This window comes from Furipterus horrens, unplaced genomic scaffold, assembly GCF_987537825.1.
Source record: "Furipterus horrens unplaced genomic scaffold, mFurHor1.1.pri manual_scaffold_17, whole genome shotgun sequence".
Classification (NCBI taxonomy): Eukaryota; Metazoa; Chordata; class Mammalia; order Chiroptera; family Furipteridae; genus Furipterus; species Furipterus horrens.
This window is the reverse complement of record NW_028327187.1, coordinates 105152912-105170684: the sequence shown is the minus strand read 5'-3', so window position 1 is coordinate 105170684 and position 17773 is coordinate 105152912. Positions and strand designations below refer to the sequence as shown.

Sequence of the window (17773 nt, the reverse complement as noted above, 5' to 3'; positions counted from 1 at the left end):
TGGGAAGACATTAGGATACTTTGCTACAGAAAACCTGCTTAGGAATTGTAGATGGCATAATTCATTCATGATGTGAGCTACCACAGAAATATCTAAATGCGTTGATGGAAACAGAATAGTTAACTAGAACTAATATAGTATTTTGCTTTCCAAGAGAAGCCAGTTTCTGCTTTTCCTTCATGCTTGTGTTTGGCTTTAAAAGCAGAACCCATTTCCGTTTGCCTGGGCTTCTTTGAAATAAGGGGAGGTCTTGCAAAGCCATCTGTTGGGGTTTTGGAGGTTTTAATTATACCCGTCCTCTCTGGGTTATAACCATGTTGAAAATAGACACAAGAAACCACCAGTTGAGTGACTTCGCTTAGTAAAGCTGGGTTGGGAGATCCAGAGCCTTGACCGAAGGTGTGGGGCCCACCCTCCCCTCTGAACTGTAGGGAGATGGCTTGGTTTCCCACCAGAGAAATGGAGCAAGTGGGTGAGAACGGCTGCAGCATTCTCCCCAGCATTCCCAGGCCGGCACTCGGGGAAAGCAGAGAAGAGTTTCCTTATGCCACACTCATGAAATAATAGGTTAGTCCTGTTCTGGGTGGCCCTCTGGCACTAGCCCATGAGCAAAGTGTGAGCTTGTTTATCTTTGGCCTTGCGTATTACATGTTCGTTTTCCCCTATTGACTTTCACTGTCCCCTCTTGAGGTAGTGGTTATGGCAGAATTTCAAAGGTTTAGTTCCTGTTTCTCCTAGAGCTGTATGTTTTTATTAAGAAAAATAACTTCTAAAGGCAAATTTACTAAACTATACAAAGATGGAAATCTTGCAGATTATTTTTACTGCATGTTTTCATAACAAAATGTGAGAAAATGATCACCCATGAAGACACTTTATTAAAGGGCTTGTTCGTCTTTGTTCTTTTCCAATCTCAGCCCATACACATAAATCTTTTGTCTTGTAACCACAGCATTGATTTTATTGTGTCCAGCAATTTTCTTTTCAAACATCAAGTATTTCGGTATGTATTGGCTGCCTTAGAATTTTTTTTAATGTACTTTCTTTTTGAGAGAATATGAAAAGTTCAAAATGATACAAAGAAGAAAGTAAAATGCCCCCCCAACCCATTATCTGGAACATTATTATCCTGTTAAATATAGCTTTATTGAGTTTTAATTTTATAGATTTTTCAATTGCGAAATACGTGTTGTTGTAACAAATGTTGTACAACACAAAATAAGCATAAAGACAGTGATCTCACCCACACACTTCCTGCAAACCAATTTCCTTGAGGTAATTAATCATAGTTAACAGACTTCACCTTTGCTCCATGCTCATACAGACCTGTACAAAGACAGAGAAGGAAAGAGAGCAAGCAACAGCAGGCCTGGGGCAGCGGGAGCAAATTTTTGTTTGTTTACTAAAATGAGAGTGTGCATCTTTGCAAGTCACTTAATATACCCCTCCCTCTGGGACAGTAGACCGAGCACCATCTCATACTCTTTAATAGCTCAGCTTTTCAGAAATTGGGCCCACCCTAATTTAGTCCACCATTCCCCTTTTGATGGACATTTAGGTTGTTTCCAGTTTTCTGCCACTGCATGAATGCTACAGTAACTATCCTTGTGCATATAATCCTTACATACTTGGGCTTCGATTTCTGCCGGATAGATTCTCCCAAGATGTGATTGCCAAGGGAAGGGATATGTGCTATTTTTAAAAAATCTTACCAGACATTAACAGATTATTTATTGTTAGAATGTAAATTGCAGGAGTGCAGGGATTTTTGTATGTTTTGTCCATTACTGTTCATGTAGAACACGGTGTATAGTGGGTGCTGAGGAAAATTTTTGGTTGGATGTTGAGGTTTCCAGGGCTGTAGTCATTCACACTATTACGACAATCAATGCAGGGGAGGGCTCATTCCCCTCAGTCTTACAAACAGTGGGTGTTAGGGCCAATATCACAGTAAGAGACCCTCTCTCCCCTTGCCATCATTATTTCAATGTGCTTTGCCTTGGCTCTTAGTGGAGTTAAGTAATGCATTCATATGTCTAATAGCCCTTTGAATTTTCTTTTTGATGAGTCACCTCTTCAAATCCTGTGCCCCGTTTTATCTTTAGTCTTTTGCACATTTGGCTTATTAGCTTTCTAATACATTTCTGCACATTTTTCTAGTCTATGATTTTTCTTGTTATTGTTTATGTTGCCTTTGATAGGTAAAAATCTTTAATATTTGTAGAATCAAATATATGTCTTTTTCCCCCCCTTTATGATTCCTGGGTTTTCTTGTCCTGCTTAAAAAGGTCTTTTCTACCCCAAGGTTCTACAGATACATGCCTAGATTTTCTTCAGATATTTGTATTGTTTTAATTTGATTATATTTTTATACAATTAAAATTATTTTGTTAATGTTATTTGGTAAGAGATCTAGTTTCTTTTTTCTCTTGGATAGAGAGCCAATTATTGCAGTACTGTTTATTCGGTCACCCTGTGCCCCCTTGAACTGAAATGGCACTTCGTTGTGTGTCAGTTCATATATAACCTTGCATTTATTTCTGAAGTCTAGTCTGTTTTACTGATCTATTTGTTATTCTTGTGCCGATATATTGTTTTACTCACAGTGCTCTACGGCGAACTCTAATATCTAGAAGGTAAGTTCTTTTTTTTTTTATAGTTTTCTTGACATTTATTTCTCCACAGGAATATTAAGATCATTTTATCCAGTTTCCCTTAGAAAGAGCCATTGGGATTTTTTATTCAAATTGCATGAATTTTTATTACTAAATCGAACCTGACATTTTTAATATACTCTCTTCATATCCATGTTCCTCCATGTATTCTGGTCTTATTTTACATTCTTTAGTGTGATGCTCGTAGCTTTCTTCATATATAGGTCTTATACTTTCCATAAGTCCATTATAATTTGTAGCCACCTAGATACTGTGTGAATATAACAAAAAGCTATTAGATATTTATATATTTTTCATGTACCCAGCTACATTTCCATGTTATGTTCCCAATTCTGATTGTGCTTTAGTAGTCTTTTGAATTTCTGTGTGTGCAGTCATGTGACAAAAATATGTTTTATTTCTTTTTTGTGTCTTACGTGAGCTAGAACTTCTAAAACAACTCTGAATAATATATATTACAGCAGGCATTTCTGTGTTCCGGCTGCTTTTCATGGCAATACTTCAGTAATTAACCACTTAGTATAATGCTGGTTTTGGAAAATAGCATTTTCCAAGGTTAGATAGTTTCCTTTCACTATTATTTTACTTAGAGATTTTATTAGCAATGACTAATTAATATTGTCAAATGTTTTTTAGCCACCTATTAATTTAATTGATTTTTTTTATTTGTTGATATAATGAAGAATATTGAATTACAGTGCTGGATTTTCTGAAGTTAAACCATATTCATATTTCTAGGACAAAAGTACTCAGGCAATTTCGATTGTTCTTTCAAAACACTGAAGCTTAAGATGGCTAATATTTTATTTAGAATTTTTGTATCTGCTCGTAATTCTGGTGTTTTCTTGTTTTATACTATTATCATATTTGACTATTAATGTAATTCTAGCTCCATAAAATAAACTCGGGAACTTCTCTATAATCTGCAATGGTTTAAAAACCAGAGACATTGTCTGATTTCTAAGGATTAGGCAGAACTCAGTTGTGTCTGATTTGGGTCTGATGCCTCTTTATAAATGGCAGGTCTTTACTTTTCTCATCTCTTCTACATAACTGGTCCATCAGCTTTTCTTCCTAAATAAATTCTGGTATCTATATTTCACTTGGAAATTGTCCGTTTCCTCTAGATCAGTACATCTCACATATTAACGTGTACACAGATCACCCGGGGGGATGTTGTGAACGTGCTCATTCAGAGCCAGTGGGTCTGGCGCGAGGAGGGCCTGTGATTCTGCTTTTCTTGCAAGACCCTGGAGATGCTGATCATACTGGTCCACGGACCACATATTCCAAGCCCTCTAAGAATTCAGTGGTTCTGAAATGTGAGGATCACATCGAGGCAGCTTTGAACATCCCAGTGCCTAGGCCACACCCCAGACCAGTTAAATTAGAATCACTGGGAGTGAGGCTCAGGCATCAGTAATTTCCCAAGCTCCTTGGTGATTGCAATGCGTAGCTAAGGTTGAGAACCACTCTTGTAGATTTTCAATTTATTACCATAGAGATGAACACAATATTCTCTCATAATTATTTTAATCTCTTGTAGTTCTGGTTATATCTCCTTTCTTATCCTGAATGTTTTTATTTTATCTCTCATTTTTCTTTAAACAGGCTTTCAGAGGTTTAGCTATTACATAGATATTATCAAAGAAATAGCTCTCAATTTTGTTTGTTTATTTTTTTGGTTTTCTATTTAATTAATTTCCACATGCATTGTTATTGAATTTCTTTTCCTATATTTTCTGGTTTATTTTGTTAATTTAGTTAAAATGTCTTATGTTTCATACATCAGTTATTTTAATTTCTTTTAAAATGAACTCCTTGAAAGCTGTGCATTTCCTTTGTTATATAACTAACTTTAGCTGTGTCCCATGGCATATTAACTGTTCTTTTTCATAACTTTCTAGATAGTTCTACATATCAGTTTACAATTAAAATTTTTTTTAAATTACAGTTGGCATACAATATTAGATTAGTTTCCAGTGTACAACATAATGATTAACATTTGTATATCTTATGAAGTGATCATTGCATCAACATATCAATTTTTATTTCCTCTTTATAATAGTGTTTAACTTCCAAGTAGTAAAAGTTTTATTGACCTGCCCTGGCTGGGTGATTCAGTTGGTTGGAGTGCCCGTTCCATACACCAAAAGTTTGCTGGTTCGATTCCCAGTCAGGGCACATACCTAAATTGTGGGTTCGATCCCCAGCCAAAGCGCATAGGGAAGACAACTGATCGGTGTTTCTCTCTCTTTCTTTCTCTCTCCTTTCCTCTCTAAATAAATGTATCCTCAGGTGAGGATTAAAAAATAAAAATGGAAAAAATTATTAATCTATTTAGTGTTAATCTGTAGTTTTTTAAGATTTTATTTAGTTTTAGAGAGAGGGGAAGGGAGAGAAACAAAGAGGGAGAGAAACATCGACATGAGAGAGAAACATCGATCGGCTGCCTCTCATACACACGGTCTGAACCTGCAACTCAGGCATGTGCCCTGAGGAGGAAGGAATCCAACCAGTGGCCTTTCGCTTTGTGGGACAATGTCCAACCAGCTGAGCCACACCAGTCAGGACTTGATCTCTAGTTTTATATAAGTTTGTTGACTTTATTTTCAAATCCTCTCTATCCTTGTTATTTTTTGACTACTTAATTTTTTAATTTTTGTAAAACTATTAAACTCTTCCACCATAAGGGTGTTTTATGCAGTTTCCTAGTATTAAAAGTCTTGCTTTAGTAATTTGACTTCTACAGACACTTGACATATAATCTTCCTAAATGTACCTTTAACAGACAATCTGTTTATGTTCTCTTTAACGTTTGATCTTGAATTCTGCTTTGGTATGTTTTCTGTTTCGATGATTCTTATCTTACATTACAAATACCAGTCATGTTAAAATCTATTTACATAAGTGTACATTGCAGAATTTATTGCTACTGCTGTTTCTTATTCCCTTAATCTTTCCCCATTTGATGTCTCTGTGCTGAATAAATTATCATTCCATTGATATATATACTTCATGTGTGTAACTTCACATCTGGTATGTGGTGTATATTCTTTCTGAGGCCTTGACTACCTCAAAATATCTACTTTTGCCTTGACAAAGTATATCTTTGTTGGGTGGTGGAAACTTTTGGTCACAATCCCTTTTCTTTCACGGTTTATAGATGTTTCCCTGTTTTCCAACTTCAGACTTAAGAGAAGTCTTGATGCTAGTCTGGTTCTCTTTTGTGTCTGTTGCCTCTTCCTTTGTCTCCTGAAGTTTGTATGATTTTTTTCTTCATCTTTGGAATTCAGATAATTCATTAGGATCTATCTAGGGGTGTGTGTGTGTGTGTTATTTTAATCATATCTGGGATTTGTTATTTGTTGAGCTCTTTCTTCCTAAGGAGTCAAGTTTCTCTTCAGGTGAAGGAAATTTTCTTATGTTATTTGTGTAATTATTACTTCTCTGACTGGCATTTTGCTTCTTTGGGCACTCCTATCATTCATATATAAAGTCTTCATTTGTCTTGTCATCATAAAATGGAATGAAGGAGAAAGAATCTCTTTAATCCCACACCCCAGCATGAGATCATTATTGTGCTGAAAATTTTATTTATTTTTTTAAAAGATTTTACTTATTTTATTTTTTAGAGAGAGGGAAAGGGAGGGAGAAAGAGAGGGAGAGAAATATCGATTGGTTGCCTCCCGCATGCCTCCAACCAGGGACCTGGCCCACAACCCAGGCATGTGCCCTTCAGTTTGCAGGCCAGCACTCAATCCACTGAGCCACACCAGCCAGGGCTTGTGCTGAAAAATTTAAATGTTTGAAATCGATGTCACTTGAAGAAAGCAGCAAGAAAGTGGCAATGTTCGTAAATGTGTAACTTGTCCTGGTGGATAAACAGTGCTCCTGAATTATTTCTCTCTAGTAGAAGGGACTTCAGCCAGAAGTTTCCTGTCATAGAAAAACAGCATTCTGGGTGCCCCTTCTGCCTCAACTTTAAATAAGAAAGCATGTGAAAAAGTCCTAACTTAATGCTTAGCCCATGGTTTGTGCTGGACATGAATTCCCCATATTTTATATTATAAATCTTATTAAGCTAGGAAGAATGAGAGCATTATTGTAGCAGACATCGCCATTGTCCCTGAATATCTTTCCTCGCCTTATTCAAATTGAACATGCAGTGCCAAGCTTTGTTTCAAAACGGACTCATTTACACACACACACCCCGTAAAATCTGAAAATGCTAAGTTTTGGTGAGGATGTGCAGCAATGTAGAAGAATTCCCATGCTTACATATTCTCACCAAATCATGTTTTCACTTTTAAGTATTGCCAGTTTTGTGCATGTAAAAAAAATTGCATTGAGGCTTTAGTTAACATATCCCCAATTATGAAAGCTATTAAGCATCTTCTCACATTTATTGGTTATGTTTATTGATTATTTGTGAATCCTCTTTTGGGGGACCCATTTTCTGTTGATTTATTTATCTTTTCTTTGTTGATCCATACACATTTTTACATACTCTTGTTCTTTGTCAGTTATTCGTAATTTAACAGTCCCTGAAAACATCTTCTTTGTGGCTTGCCATTTTACTCTTTCTACTGTTTCTTTTAATGAACAGAAATTCTTTATTTAAAGTAGTAAAACTGAAATATTTTCATTATGATTAGTACTTTATGTGTGTTAAGGAAGCCTTCCCTTCCTTGAAGTAATGAAGATATTCTCCGATGTTATCTTCTAAAAGCTCTATAATTTGACTTTTTTTTTAATCCACAGAGTTGGTTTTAGGATACAAGAGTTAGGCATCCAGTTTAATTCTTTTCAATTTCAAGTTGATACAAGTTCAACTCTTTATCAAAAAACCGACACTTTCCCCACTGATCTGCAGAGCCAGCTCTGTAGTATGTAAAATATTCCTACATATGTGAGTCTGCTTCTAGGCTCTCTGTTTTGCTCTATTTGTCATGTCATTTTCTGCAACTATACCACACTGTTTGAATTACTATAGTATTTTTTTAAATCATTATTAAGATATAATTTACACACCATAAAATCCACCCAATTAAGTTGTACAATTCAATGCTTTTAGTATATTAAAGAGTTGTGCAACTATCTCCATGATCTAAGTTTAGACTATTTCATCACCCCAAAAGAAATCCCGTACCCAGCCCTTGCTGGTGTGGCTCAGTGGGTTGGGTGTTGTCCTGCAAACCAAAAGGTTGCAGGTTCCATTCCTGGTCAGGGCACCTGACTGCGTCACAGGTTTGGTCCGCAGTCGGTATGCATGCAGAAGGCAGCCGACTGATGCTGATGGATGTTTCTCACATCGATGTTTCTCTCCCTCTTCTCCCTCCCTTTCCTTCTCTCTGAAATCAAAAATTAAATGTATTTTAAAAAAAAGAAATCCCATACCCATTAGTAGTCCCTTTCTAGTCCATCTCCTCCCAGCCTCTGACAAACATGAATCTACTTTCAGTCTCTATAGATTTGCTATTCTGGTCATTTCAAATAAATGTAGTCATACAGTACTCATGTGTGCTCTTTTTGCTGGCTTCTTTCACTTAGCATAATGCTTCGAGGGTCATCCATGTTGTATCATGTGTCTGTACTTCATCCTTTTCTTATGATAGAATAATATTCCATTGTATGGCTGTGCCACATTTTCTTTTTTCTTTCTTTTTTTTTTTTTGTTAAATTTTGTTTTTTGTTTTTCTTTTTGTGCCACATTTTCTTTATCCACTCATCAGTTGATGGACATTTGAGCTGTTCCACTTTTTGGCAGTTCCGAACAATGCTACTATAAGCATTTGTGGAGAAGTTTTTGCATCTATGTATGTGAATTTTTATTTCTCTTGGGTATATACCTAAGAGCAGAATTTCTGGGTCATGTGGTCGCTCTATGTTCCAAAGCAGCTGCATGATTTTATATTCCCATTAGTGGTGTACAAAGGTGCCATTTCTCTACATTCTTGTTGACACTTGTTATTGTCTGTCTTCTTGATTATAGTCATCCTAGTTGTATCTCATTGTTGTGGTTTCCATTTGCTTTCCTTAATGACTAAGGATGTTGAGCATTTTTCATGTGCTTGCTGCCCATTTGCATACTTCTTTGGAGAAACATCTATTAAGTACTTAGCCTGTTTTTAACTGTTGGGGTGGGAAGAGGGAGAGAGGGAGAGAGAGATATTTGTTGTTCCACTTATTTATGCATTCATGGATTGTTTCCTGTATGTGCCCTGACCGGGGATTGAACACGCAACCTTGGTGTATTGGGACGATGCTCTAACCAATTGAGCTAACTAGGCAGGGCCTTTTTATTATTGAATTGAAAGAGTTGTTTATGTATTCTGGGTATTAGTCCCATGACTTACTATAATTTAAAAATAATTCTTATATTTCTTAAGGCAAATCTACCCATTTTGTTCTTCAAGGGTGTCTTGGTTTCCTTAGTCCTTTGTAATGTTGATATACTAATATTTTGAAGACTTACCATGTGTTTACAAATATAACATTTCCCTTAAAATTATTTTTTTTAACCTTATGGTATCATCATGCCTTAGATTAATCATTTGCAAGCAGTATACAGGCAACTTTTTAAAATTCAGTAGTATAATCTTAGTCTTTTCACTGTAATTGTTTTACTCAGTGATAGGTTTTATATTTATATAACGTGCTGTATATTTTTTACATTTATTATCATAAATTTCAAGCATAAACAAAAACAGTCAGAATAGGATAACGGACCTCTGTTTACCCTTTACCCAGATTTGATAATTATCAACATTTCATCTCTCTCTCCCCTCCCATTTTATGCAGCAGTGCTTTAAAAGAAAATCTTAGATATATAGTTTCACTGATAAATACCCAAGTGTGCTCAAACAGATGGCATCTAAATGAAATATAACTACCATGCCATTATCAGATGTAGAAATATTTACAATAATTATTATATAGTATTCAATCAATATCTAAATTTCCATAATTGATTCTTTTATACCAGCAATTTTCGACCTTTTTAAAAATTCCCGTGGCACATACATATAAACTACTAAAATTCTGCAGCACACCAAAAAATATATTTTTTGCCCATCTGACAAAAAAAAATAGATATAATACTGATTCATTCACACTGGACAGCTATCGTTGTGTTGGCTGTTGTCATTTTTTAATTTGACAGCCTAAAGGAAAAGAGGTCAGGGCCCCTGACTGAATAGTCCTTTATTACACGTTTTAACAATTCTTGTGGCACACAAATTGAAAATCGCTGTTCTATAAGAGTTTTTCACTTACCCACCCACTGTTTTTTTTTTTTTTAATGAAATTGATTTTTCAGAGAAACCAGGTTATTTGTAGTGTGAAATGTCTCACAGATTGTATTTGTCTGGTTGCTTCCTTGTGATGTCATTTAACTTGTTCTTCTCTATTGCTCATATTTCTTGTAAAGGGATAATTAGATATCAGGCCTTGATTAGATTCATATTCAGTTCTTTTGGCAAGAAGACTTCATAGGTAGTACGGTATGCTTCATATTGCATCACATTATTAGGCACAGAAGATCTGGTTTTCCCACTTTTGCTGATGCCAAGATTGTTGAGTAAATTTAGATGTCTAGTTCATCTACTTGCTTTATTTTGTATTTATTGTTTTTTGTTACTCCATTTCCCCCTTTTGGTCAGTCTGCAGATTAAAAGAAATTCCCTTTACTATACTAGTTTAATAATTGTTACCCTAGACATTACACCTTGGTTCCTTAGCTTATCAAAGTCCAATGTTAATTGGTACTTTTACATTTCTCTGAGAAAATGTAAGGACTACAGAATACCTTAACCACATTAGTTCCTCCAACTTAAGTGCAACTGTTGTCATATATTTTAATTCTCTGTGTGTTTTAAACCCTCTAAAACATTGGTATTTTTAGCATATATTCTGTTCATTATAACCCACATACATACTGCTTTTGTTGCTCTGTTCCTTTCTGCATCTCTGATCTTTTCTCTGTTATCATTTTTGTTTTGTCTGAAGAATATTTGTCTTTTTTTTTTAATTGATTTGAGAAAGACAGAGGAAGAGAGAGAGAGAGAGGAAGAGAGAGAGAGAGAGAGAGAGAGAGAGAGAGAGAGAGAGAGAGAGAGAGATATCGATTTGTTTTCCACTTATTTATGTATTTGTTGGTTGATTCGTTGGTTGTGCCCAGACTGGAGATCAAACATGCAACCTTGTTATACTGGGACAACCTTGTTATAGCTGAGCTACCTGGCCAGGGCTGAAGAATACTCTTTAGAGTTTTCTTGACTATACATCTATTGGTGGCAAATTTGCTCAGTTGTCTAAAAAGATCTTTATATCATATTTGTTCTTGAACAATGTGTTTGCTAGATACAGAATTCTAGGTTGGCAGTTATTTTCATCTAAATTGACAATCTCTTCCTTTTTATATATAACTTTGGCTTTATCTGTTTATCCATTATGGGTACTTAGATTGTTTTTATATCTTGGCTATTGTGAAAAATGCTTCCATGAACCTGGGAGTGCAGATATATATCTCTTTGCAATACTGATTTCATTTCCTTTACGTATATATCTAGGAGTGGGATTGCTGGGTCATATGGTAGTTCTATTTTTAATTATGTTTTGAGAAAACTCCATACTCTTTTCCATAATGGCTGCACCAATTTATATTCCCACCAAGAATGTACAACAAGGATTACCTTTTCTCCACACCTTCACCAACACTTGTTATCTTTTGTCTTTTTGATAATAGCCATTCTAACAAGTGTGAGGTTCATTGTGGTTTTGATTTGAATTTCCTTGATGATTTGTGATGCTGAGCACCTTTTCATGAATCTTTTGGCCATTTGTACATTTTCTTTAGGAAAAAATGTCTACTCAGCTTTTTGCCCATTTTTAGATTGGGTTATTTGTTGTTTCACCATTGAGTTGTGTGAGTTCCATATATACATTGGCTATTAACCTCTTATCAGATATGTAGTTTGCAAATATTTTATCCTATCCCATAGGTAGCAACATTTTGTTGATTGTATACTTTGGCTGTACGGAAGCTTTTTAGATTGACGTAGTCTCACTTGTTTATTTTTGCTCTTTTTTGCCTGTGCTTTTGGTGTCATATCCAAAAAGTCATTGCCAAGACCAGTGTCAAAGAGCTTTTCCCTATGTTGTCTTCTAGGAGTTTAATGGTTTCAGGTCTTACATTTAAGTCTTTAATCCACTTGGAATTAATTTTTGTGTATGGTATAAGAAAAAGGTCCAATTTCATTCTTTCGCATATGGATATTCAATTTTCCCAACATCATTTACTGAAGACACTATCCTTTGCACATTGTGTGATGACTTTTTTCAGCTTTTGTAAATTTGAAAAAGTCTTTATTTCCCTTCAGTTTTGAAAGACATTTTCACTTGGTGTAGAATTCTAGATTGATTTCTTGTAATACTCTGAAGATGTTTCTTCACTGTCTTCTTGCTTGCATTGTTCCAAGAAGAAATGTGCTGTTTCCCTGTTGTGTAATATATATATATATTTTTTTGTTGTTGTTGTCTGACTGCTTTTAAGATTTTCTCTTTGAGTAATATGATTATTATGTGCCTTGGTATCTTATTTTTCATGTTTTTTTGTACTTGGGATTCATGAAGTTTCTTGAATCTGTGAGTTTATAGTTTTCATCATATTTGGAAAAATTTTGGCTATTATTAATCTGCTGTTAATCCTATTCAGTTTAATTTCATCTCAGACATAGCAATTTGCATCCCCTGAAGGTCAATTTGGGTCTTTTAAAAAATGTTTTCCATGTCTTAACTTTTTGAGTATATGAAATACTCATTATTTTTAAAATGTTCTTAGGGGTTGGTTTGATTGACTGATTCCCCCCTCATTTGGGGTTGTACATTCTTCATTCTTTACATGCCTAGTAATATCTTTTAAATTGTTTTTCTATTATAGTTGTCCCATTTTTCCATTGCTCTCCCCTGCCCCGCCCACCTCCCCCCTCTCCCACAGTCAATTCCCTCTCTGTTATCCATGTCCATGGGTCATTTACATTAGTTCTTTGAATGCCTAGTAATTTTTAATTAGACACCAGACATTGTAAATTTTACCGTGTCAAGTGATGGATAATTTTGTATTTCTATAAGCATTCTTTTTAATAAAATTTATTGGGGTGATATTGGTTAATAAAATTATACAGGTTTCAGGTATGCAATTCTACAATACATCATCTATATATTGCAGTGTATGTTCACCACCCCAAGTCAAGTCTCCTTCCATCACCTATAAACATTCCCGAGTTTTATTCCATGACACAGTTAAATTACTTGGAAAACAATCTGATCCTTTCAGGTCTTGCTTTTAAGATTTGTTAGACAGAACCAGAACAATGTTTAGTCTAGGGTTAATTATCTCCACAATTGACCCAAGACTCTCCTGAATACTCTGCCAAATTCCCTGTGAATTTTGAGGTTGTACAGTCTGTTTAGTGAGAACAGGCAGTATTCCTGGCCCTGTGTGAGTTCTGAGTGCTGTTCCCTCTCATTTCTTCATTTGGTTCTTTCTCTGGCCTTGGGCGTTTCGTAACATGCTTGTGCTGATGAACGCTGCTGAATACTCAAGGGGCCCCTCTGCAGATAGCTGGAGTTCTCTCCCTCTTTGCAGTTCTCGCCTCTCTGGAACTCATTCCTGCAGATTCTAGCTATTTTGATCTTCCCAGATTTTCAGCTGTCTCCTCAATCCGGGAAGGTTGCCAATACAAGCCTGGATTCCCCTTCCTTGCACTGTGAGCTCGAAACCTAAGGCAGTAATTTGGGGTGAACCTAGGGCTCACCTTGTTTGTTTCCCAGCTTTTCCCAACACTGTTGTTTGTTGCCTAACGTCCAGTATCTTGTAACCCAGTGTTGCACAGATTTTTTTCCCCTCATCTTTTGTTTGTTTCAATAGGAGGGTAAATTCAAACCTTTTACTCCATCTTGGCCACAGTCTTCTTAATAATTTATGATGGACTGTTTGACACTGTGTATGAAAAATTACAGAGATAATTTGGTTCTCTGTTAAGTGTGATTTTCTTGTAGAATAGTTTTACTTTAGCTTCAGCCTGGCAGCTGAGGGGCAGTTCTTAATATCAGGGATTAAACCGATTTGAAGCTGGGACTCTTTTTGAGGGTTTATTCATTTCTGATTCATCCTTATTCCTAATATATGGGTCTTCTGAGATTCCAGTTGAAAATATAGAGTGTTTATCAGAGCCTCTTCTCCTTGGTGGACTCTAAAGTTTTAATCATCCCCCCCCCCATCCCTTTGAGACTGTTGGAACTGCTGCTCAGCTCCTTGGTCTATGAGTCATCGCTCTGCTAAGCTTCTCAGCCTTTCAGCTGCTTTTTTAGAATCAGTAAACGCCTTGAAGGGAAAAGCAGCCAGAAGTGAATGTTAGTCTCATCTTTGTATGTTTCTCATCTCTCTCTCCCCCTCCCTCCCTCCCTCCCTCCCTCTCTTGTTTCTGGCTCTCAAAGTCCTCATTGAATTGGCTCTGATACCTTCAAACAGATTTAAAAAAATATCTTACCTAGTTTTTCTGGTTGAACTTGCTGGGAGTTGGCATGCAACAAGTTAGTCCAGTGTTGCCAGAAATAGAAAATCTAGCTTTCCTTTTTTGTTATAATTATTTACTTCATCAAAGTGTTTGAAATTTGCATTCTATTCTCTAGTCACAATTTTCAGTTGTTTAGTGTTAGCTCTGAATTTATATAGATACAGTGTTGATCACCAGGCATTTCACAATTGCTGTGTCATTTTTGAGCGATTTGGATTCATTCAGCACTTGGTGGTTGGATTTTATTCTCAAAATTTTTTCTCAGTGGGCCTCCTTCCCCTGTTTCCATAGGCTTGGTAGCCATCCAGGTCTATTTGTGCAGCTGCTATCTGTAAATTATTTCTACTTATTAGTTTCCTGGTTATAGTTACTGTTCCTTTAATATTAGGTCTTTCTCTTTCTAGGCTTACACAGTCACCTGCTGGAACACATTCTCTAAATTCCTGAAAAGGGTTTGGGAAGGTAAACTTTGAGCCTTTGCATGTCTGAATATGTCTTTACTCTGTTCTCACTCTTGCTACTTGAAACTATATTCTTTCCTTTCTTATAGCATTTAGAGGCAGTGATAAGACCTCTGCGAATAATGTTATTCTAGTTGTTTTGAACACAATGTTTTTCCTCCTTGGAAATGTTAAGGAGTTTTTTCTTTATTTTTTGATGTTCCGATATTTTCACCACAATAGGTTCAGATAAAAAAAATTTAGATGGAAATGGAGAGTATTATGCTAAGTGAAATAAGCCAGGCAGCAAAAGACAAATACCATATGATCTCACCTGTAAGTGGAACCTAATGAACAAAACAAACAGACAAGCAAAATAGAACCAGAGGCGTGGAAACAAGGAACAGACTGACAGTGACCAGAGGGGAGAGGGGAGGGGAAGGGTCTAATGAAGGAACAAGTATGAAGGACCCAGGGACATGACAACAGGGCGGGGACTGACTGTGGAGTGGGCTTGGGGAGTGGGCGGGGCACGGGAGAGCAACAGGGGAAAACTGTGACAACTGTAAGTGAACGACAATAAAATAAAAAATTTAAATATATCCTGATTAGCATTTGATTGAATTTTTAAGTATGAAAACTGTGTCTTTTCTTTTTTAACCTCTGGGGAGTTTTCATCTCATTTCTTTTATTATTTTCCTCCGTCTGTTCTCTTTAGCTACTCTGCAACTTTCATTAGACCAATGCTGATACTTATGGATGTGTCTCTGTTCTCTTAACTTCCGCATTCTTAGCTCTTTTGTTTCCCCTTTTACACGCTATTCTAAGAAAATCACTCAGAAAAACTTGTTCTACAGTTAGAGCTTTTGATGCTCAATTTTTTATTTTCCGGTCTTTAATTAGTTTGTTTCTTAACAGCCAATTCTTGTTTTATAAATGTGAGAGCCTCTCGAATCTTTCGCCAGATATTAATAATTAATTTTAAGTCACTTTCTCTGTGCTATATATACTCTTAATAATTTTAATTTAAGTCAGGGCCTTATGTGATCCAGTTACTGCAAGGCATTCATCCAAAGAAATCTAGGTCAGCAGCCAACATCCACGATGAGTAATTTACAGCTCTCCTTGGTCTCTTGAGAAAAACCAAGGAGGAAATGCATTTTTAATGCCTATCTAGCAATCTTAACTATTCCTTCTCCCCACTGCTGCTTCCCCAGTACACTTTACACTGCTGGTGACAGATCTCTGAAAAGCTCTCCCATTGTCACTTTCCAACACTTTCCAGTCCCCTCTACTATTTAGTCTATAGAGCTTCTTCATTCCTCCTGTTTGCTCTTCTTTTTCTAGTGTGGGATCTCTATGTTCTTTAGATTTTTTTTTAAAATCTCCTGTATATTACCTGTGGATTCTCCACAACAAAGGATAACCCAAGAGGTGCAACATGAAGAAGCATGTATCTCCCTTAGAAAATGAACATAGCGAGGGAAGATTGGTGCTTCGGGCCCTCTAGCAGGGCTGTCTCCCTCCCCAGGAGATGCCTGCTGTCAGAGTTGTTCCAGTCTGAAGAAGCAGGTAGTGGCTTTTCCCCTTCTCACCAATGGGTGATCATAAATTGGGCATATGAATTGCAGCCATTGTCCATTCTGCTGTTCTCTCGAGGGCTATGAGGCAGCTCTCAAAATCAAACAAACAAACAATTTGGTGACTTAGGGTCTGGGAGCAACCCTAACATGGGAGTCATTTAATTGATGCTCCATTCTATTTTATACACACACACACACACAGACATCAGAAAAAGAAAAAAAGGCTTTAAACATGTAATATTTCCTTAGAAGAGCCTTCCTTGAAACTGTTTACTATGGTTAATATATAAGCAGAGTAAGAATTGCAGGAAAAAAAAATTTTAACTGGTATTAAATCTGTTTAATATCTTTAGTAACTTTACTTCTGAATCCTCCCACAAAAGGGCACTGCAGTTCTTCAGTTTTTTGCAAACATATCTTTAAAAAAAAGTCAGCCCTGATGTTGAAGCTATAATACAAATGTTTAATTATTGGCACTATCCTATAAAGCGGAGTGAAGAACATCTGCTTTAAATAAGTGAGAGCCATGTTTTGCTCAGGAATACTATTGTACGCATACCACATAGGTTGTTTTATAGCAGATACTAGTTTGTCAAACTTCAGATGGCAAACGCTGAGTTATGAGTTTGATATCGTCCCGCTAGCTGTTTCTTGTCACCTTGGAGAGTCTGGTGGCATGTAATGTTGAGAGGCCACCTTGTCACAACCACATCTTTTCTCACAGGTGACTCCACTGTGGTAGGACATTCATATCCTTAAGATACAAGGCCTACAGAGAGCCTCCCCCAAACCGTCCAGATAGTACAGTGTTCTGTTTGACAAATTCTACTGCCTCTTCAATTATGTTGTTGATTTTAGGTGCTGCCTTATTTGCTCATTTCATAATCTGTCTTTTTGCTTTGTTTATACCTTTTTCAACTTTCTTCCAGTCGACCTGTACAGAGCCACTGTGACTAGCAATCTGAAAGAGAAGAAAGCTCCTACCTAGTGTGGTTGCTGCAAGTTTTCCAACTTTCTGGAATCGAAGTCCTGCATACTGGCCAGTCACCCCACTCATTACAATCTGGGTGCTTACTGACTATTTTTCTACCACAGGTCCCGAACCGTGGCCCCCAGCACGATCCCACCAGTGGGGCCTGCTTGCATACTCAGTTAAATTCAGCTCTTTGTAAGACTCATCATCACTTTCACATTCTTGGGGAGGGGTGTTCCTAGTCGCCATGATACTGCCAGTGGCCTGTATTGAAGGTTGATGCTCCATCCTTAGAGTTTCCGCTCTTGTCCCATTTCATTGGCATCACTAATCACAAATTACACTCTTTTCAGCTGGTACCTTAAGAGGTGCTTTCACTACTTGATCGTGTTTCTGGTAGGAAGTACAGTATTCCACGTTAGTGATTTCCAAGCCAAGTCCCAGTGGGCTCATGGCTCTGGTGGGGCCTAGGGCCTTGAGTTGAATGTGGGCATGTTGGTAATCAGACCTCTGTCCTCAT

General features: G+C 36.7%; 1 pseudogene; it reads right to left on the bottom strand.

Moving 5' to 3' along the window:
- Positions 1 to 17049: 17049 nt before the first annotated feature.
- LOC149991749 (FUN14 domain-containing protein 1 pseudogene) lies at positions 17050 to 17502 on the bottom strand (annotated as a pseudogene).
- Between the last annotated feature and the right edge of the window lie 271 nt (positions 17503 to 17773).